At 43.6% G+C, this 5972-nt stretch overlaps 1 protein-coding gene across 7 annotated transcripts in view; it reads left to right on the top strand.

Moving 5' to 3' along the window:
* Nucleotides 1-3748: 3748 nt before the first annotated feature.
* LOC122561801 (peroxisomal succinyl-coenzyme A thioesterase-like) overlaps nt 3749-5972 on the top strand; it is an 87165-nt gene continuing 84941 nt past the window's right edge. For all 7 annotated transcript variants that reach the window (XM_043713968.1, XM_043713972.1, XM_043713967.1 and 4 more), the window contains exon 1: nt 3749-3900. The gene's annotated coding sequence lies outside the window, so the exon portion shown is untranslated. The remainder of the gene's footprint in view (nt 3901-5972) is intronic.

Here is a 5972-nt window from a genome sequence, read left to right as displayed (position 1 = left end):
GAGGTGTCAGTGGGGGAGCACTTTGGGGCCAGCGACCATAATTCTATAAGATTTAAAATAGTGATGGAAAAAGATACACCAGATCTAACAGTTGAAGTTCTAAATTGGAGAAAGGCCAATTTTGATGGTATTAGGTAAGAACTTTCAAAAGCTGATTGGGAGCAAATGTTCGCAGGTAAAGGGACTGGAAAATGGGAAGCCTTCAGAAATGATTTAACAAGAATCTAGTGAAAGTATATTCCGGTCAGGGTGAAAGGGAAGGCTGGTAGGTTATAGGGAATCTGGATGACTAAAGAAATTGAGGGTTTGGTTAAGAAAAAGAAGGAAGCATATGTCAGGTACAGACAGGATAGATCGAGTGGATCCTTAGAAGAATATTAAAGGAAGTAGGAGTATACTTAAGAGGGAAATCAAGACGGCAAAAAGGGGACATGCGATAGCTTTGACAAATAGAATTAAGGAGAATCCAAAGAGTTTTTACAAATATATTAAGGACAAAAGGGTAACTAGGGAGAAAATAGGGCCCCTCAAAGATCAGCAAGGTGGCCTTTGTTTAGAGCCATAGAAAATGGGGGAGATACTAAATTAATATTTTGCATCAGTATTTACTGTGGAAAAGGATATGGAAGATATAGAATGTAGGGAAATAGATAGTGACATCTTGCAAAATGTCCAGATTGCAGAGGAGGAAGTGCTGGATGTCTTGAAACGGCTAAAGGTGGATAGATCCCCAGGACCTGATCAAGTCTATCTGAGAACTCTGTGGGAAGCTAGAGAAGTGATTGCTGGGCCTCTTGCTGAGATATTTGTATCATCGATAGTCACAGGTGAGGTGCCGTAAGACTGGAGGTTGGCAAACGTGATGCCACTGTTTAAGAAGGACGGTAAAGACAAGCCAGGGAACTATAGACCAGTGAGCCTGACCTCAGTGGTGGGCAAGTTGTTGGCGGGAATCCCGAGGGACAGGATGTACATGTATTTAGAAAGGCTAGGACTAATTCGGAATAGTCAACATGGCTTTGTGCATGGGAAATCATGTCTCATAAACTTGATTGAGTTTTTGAAGAAGTAACAAAGAAGATTGATGAGGGCAGGGCAGTAGATGTGACCTATATGGACTTCAGTAAGGCGTTCGACAAGGTTCCCCATGGGAGACTGATTAGCAAGGTTAGATTTCATGGAATAAAGGGAGTACTATCCATTTGGATACAGAACTGGCTCAACGGTAGAAGACAGAGGGTGGTGGTGGAGGGTTGTTTTTTAGACTGGAGGCCTGTGACCAGTGGAATGCCACAAGGATCGGTGCTGGATCCTCTACTTTTTGCCATTTACATAAGAGGTACAGTTAGTAAGTTTGCAGATGACACCAAAATTGGAGGTGTAGTGAACAGATTACAACAGGATCTAGACCAGATGGGCCAATGGGCTGAGAAGTGGCAGATGGAGTTTAATTCAGATAAATGTGAGGTGCTGCATTTTGTGAAAGCAAATCTTAGCAGGACTAATACATTTAATGGTAAGGTCCCAGGCAGCGTTGCTCAACAAAGAGACCTTGGAGTGCAGGTTCATAGCTCCTTGAAAGTGGAGTCGCAGGTAGATAGGATAGTGAAGAAGGCATTTGGTATACTTTCCTTTATTGGTCAGAGTATTGAGTACAGGAGTTAGGAGGTCATGTTACAGGACATTGGTTAGGCCAACTCTGCGCGAAAGAGTTGCGTGCAATTCTGGTCTCCTTCCTATCGGAAAGATGTTGTGAAACTTGAAAGGGTTCAGAAAAGATTTACAAGGATGTTGCCAGGGTGGGAGGGTTTGAGCTATAGGAAGAGGCTGAACATGCTGGGGCTCTTGCCCTGGAGCGTCGGAGGCTGAGGGGTGACCTTATAGAGGTTTACAAAATTATGGGGGGCATGGATAGGATAAATAGACAAAGTCTTTTCCCTAGGATCGGGGAGTCCAGAACTAGAGGGCATTGGTTTAGGATGAGAGGGGAAAGATATAAAAGAGACCTAAGGGGCAACTTTTTCACGCAGAGGGTGTATGGAATGAGCTACCAGAGGATGTGGTGGAGGCTGGTACAATTGCAACATTTAAGAGGTATTTGGATGGGTATATGAATAGGAAGATTTTGGAGGGATATGAGCTGGATGCTGGCAAGTGGGACTAGATTGGGTTGGGATATCCGGTCAGCATGGACAGGTTGGACTGAAGGGTCTGTTTCCATGCTGTACATCTCTATGACTCTATAATCAGATACCCATCGAGCTGATTCCATACATGTACCACCCTCTGCGCGAAAGAGTTGCCTCTTAGGTCCCTTTTAAATTTTTTCCCTCTCACCCTAAACCTAACGCCCTCTAGTTCTGGACTCGCCCATTAGGAATAGACCTTCTCTATTTACCCTACCCTTGCCCCTTGTGATTTTATAAACCTCTAAGAGGTCACCCCTCAGCCTTTGACACTCCAGGGAAAACAGCCCCAGCCTATTTACCTTCTCCCTGTAGTTCAAATCCTCCAACCCTGGAAACATGCTTGTAAATCTTTTCTGGACCCTTTCAAGTTTCACAACATCCTTCCAATAGGAGGGACACCAGAATTGCACACAATACTCCAATGGAATGTCTAAGCAGCCTTGAGGCCAAATGGCTTACTCTTGTTCTTATTTCTTATGGAATTATAAAAGGCTCATCTAAATCACTTAGTGAGGATCCAGCTTCAGCTTGATTCTGCTCAATTAAGCTGTTCTTTCACCAGAAGTGCATCTTTAAAATCAAAAACAGACTAAGTTCACATAAGATGTTTCAATCTACAGGCAAGTCCAGAACTAAGGGCCATAAATATTTTTCTATTGCCATAGTTTCCATGCATCAGCTGCTCTTGTCTTTATGGATTGTAAAATTCATGAGCTTGGATGGGTGCTAGTGAAATTACCCATTTGGTTGTCGTCTATCTCAGTGATGGTGTTCACTGCAACTGCTGTGTGCCTGTGCTGGGGTAAATGAGATTAAATGTCTACATGGTTTTAATAAATAATAGGAATTTCTGCAAAAGATGTCCCTTTGCTCAGAGAGTGGAGCTTGCTGCCACAGAAGACGAATGTCATAGATACATTTTAGGGGAAACTGGTCAACTGCTGAATGAGAAAAGTGGATGTGCCAATAGAGATAGATAAAGGATACGAGGATGTATCATGTTCTCTTTGCAAATACAATTAGAATATAATTCTATTGAAAATGTCTTCATCTTCAGTGCAGTTGTGGAATCTCTTAAATGACTCCACGGTTAGCACTGCTGCCTCATGGCGCAAGGAATCAGGGTTTGATTCCACCCTCAGGCAATCGCCTGTGGGGAGTGTGCACATTCTCCCCGTGTCTACAAGGGTTTTCTCTGCTTTCCTTCAACCGTCAAAAGATGTGTAGGTCCGGTGGATTGGCCATGCTAAATTGCTCATAGTGTTCAGGGATGTGCAGTCCAGATGGGTTAGCCATGAGAAAGGTGGGGTTACAGGGAGGAAGGTGGTTCTGGGTGAGATGCTCTTCAGAGGGTTAGTGTGTACTCGATGGGCCGAATGGCCTACTTCCAGGCTGTAGGGATTCTATGGTTCTCTTCTCCACCCTCAAACTGTACAACTGGACCCGCCCCCTTTAACGTTCGCCTCTCGCGCTTTGGTTCAATTTTCCCGCCAGAGCGGCCGTGAAGGGCGCATGCGCAACACGGCGGTGCCCGTGCAATTAAACTGCGCATGCGGGTACATTCGGACGTGGGACGTGGGGGATGACGTACTTTTTGGCTCCGTTTCAGTTTCTCGACTGTTTTGCATTTTGTTTCCTCATGAACATGAAATTTTTTTTTACCTTTCCTTTTAAAGAAGTCACCAGTCTATTTTATCGTGTCCAAGTGGAGGTAAGGATTTTCTTTTGACCTCTTTCCCCAGAGTGACAGTGCAAGGATGAGTCTTCACCTCGGCAGCTACTTTAACTAAAATATATATATATGTTCTTTTACCACTCACAAATTCCCTAAAGGATTTCACAGCTAGCGTGTAATAGTTTTTGAAATGTAGTCACGGCTGTAATTAGGAAGTCACCGGTTTGTGCGAGGCCCCGCTAATAGCACGAAGTGTTCTTGCGTGCTCAACAATTTTCCAACGTAACAAGGCTCGCACTTCCAAGAGCAGAACTGTTAAGTTAGAAGGCTGGCTGATTTAGAAATCAACAAGGCATGTTTTAAAAATGTGGGAGACTAGAGAATAAGAGAAAGCTAGCTGGACTTGATAAATTGCATCCTCGGTCATAAACAAAGTTGCAGCAGTGATAGTATGTGCAGTGTTTGTGATCTAAAATGCTCAGGATTGTGGGAAGTTACCAGATGATTGGAAAACCACTAGTGTAATGCTGCTATACAGGAAAGAAGACAAAGTTGTAAACTATAGTTAGCCTGAGGTCTGTTGGAGGGAATCTATTATTTAAGGAGTTGTTAGGATGTTCAGAAAATTGTATGATTAGGTGGAGTGGATAAGCATAAGGTGATGCACGTCTTGAATAGTGTTATTAGAGTTCTTTTAAGGAAGTAACAAAGTAGAGTAAAGCAAACTTGTAGATGTGATGCACTTGAATGACCGAAAGGTATTCAATAAAATGTCATATCAAAGATTACCATGGCAAATAAGAGCTCGTGATGTAGGGATATGGAGCAGGGGTAGGTGTGGGTAAGGGTAAATGAATCATAACTTAGTCTTTGTGTCAAAGCAAATCATGAAGCTGATATAAAGAGTCCATAAAGGGATTTTGATTGGTTAAGACAGAGGATTGTATTCAAACATCCTCATAGCTCTGGAGTTCCTTCCAGCAGAAGAGGTTTGAAGCAATCAGTTAACAATTTATTTCCCTTGCTTCAGTTTTCCTCATTCTATGATTAAATAAATCATTGGTGATTTTCTTGGAGATTGACTCTCTGTGTTGCAGGCAATTCTCTGCATATTTCTGTCAATTTTATAGCAACTCCAGGTACGCATGTGTTTTGCATAGAGTTTACATGGTCCATTTTCCTCTGCCAAAAGGTAGCATTTGAGAGGTTTTTTTGGGCCCGTTTTCTCATATTTTGTGGGACACATTGATGGATATTCACACCACTCGATTTTGTGTCTCTGGAGCTTTTGGCCTCTGACTGGTGACCTAATCAGTTCCCAAACAATGTTTCATTTGGCTACAAGATTAGATTACTTACAGTGTGGAAACAGGCCCTTCGGCCCAACAAGTCCACACCGACCTGCCGAAGCGCACCCACCCAGACCCATTACCCTAAATTTACCCCTGCATCTAACACTACAGGCAATTTAGCGTGGCCAATTCACCTAACCTGCACATTTTTGAACTGTGGGAGGAAACCGGAGCACCCGGAGGAAACCCATACAGACACGGGGAGAATGTGCAAACCCCACACAGTCAGTCGCCTGAGGCGGGAATTGAACCTGGGTCTCTGGCGCTGTGAGGCAGCAGCGCTAACCACTGTGCCACCCTATTTGTTGATTTTATGAATTTGTTGGGGAGCCAATGACGAATTTACTGGAGCAAGAGGATGTGATGGATGGCAGTTATAGGACGGGGGAAAGTCTCAGATACAGTCACATAGATGTGTTAACTTCAGGAAAGGTAAGAGAGGTAGGCAGGTAGTGCAGGAGTCTTTTGTGGTTATCCCCATTGCAAACAAGAATGCTGTTTTGGAAAATGAAGGGGGTGATGGATTCTCAGGGGAATGTAGCACAAACAGCCAAGTTTCTGGTATTGAGACTGACTCTAATGTAATGAGAGGTACATTGGGTTCCAAGTGATCAATTGTTTTGGGGGAACACTCTAGTCTGAGGTACAGACAGACATTTCTGTGGTCAGCAGCGAAAAATCAGAATGGTGTGTTGCTTCCCTGGTGCCAGGATCAAGGATGTCTCAAGGTGGGTGCAGAATGTTCTTAAGGGGAAG

The sequence above is a fragment of the Chiloscyllium plagiosum genome, chromosome 23 (genome assembly GCF_004010195.1).
Source record: "Chiloscyllium plagiosum isolate BGI_BamShark_2017 chromosome 23, ASM401019v2, whole genome shotgun sequence".
Lineage (NCBI taxonomy): Eukaryota > Metazoa > Chordata > Chondrichthyes > Orectolobiformes > Hemiscylliidae > Chiloscyllium > Chiloscyllium plagiosum.
Note: the sequence above shows the minus strand (reverse complement) of the source record. Positions and strands in the feature narration are given on the sequence as shown.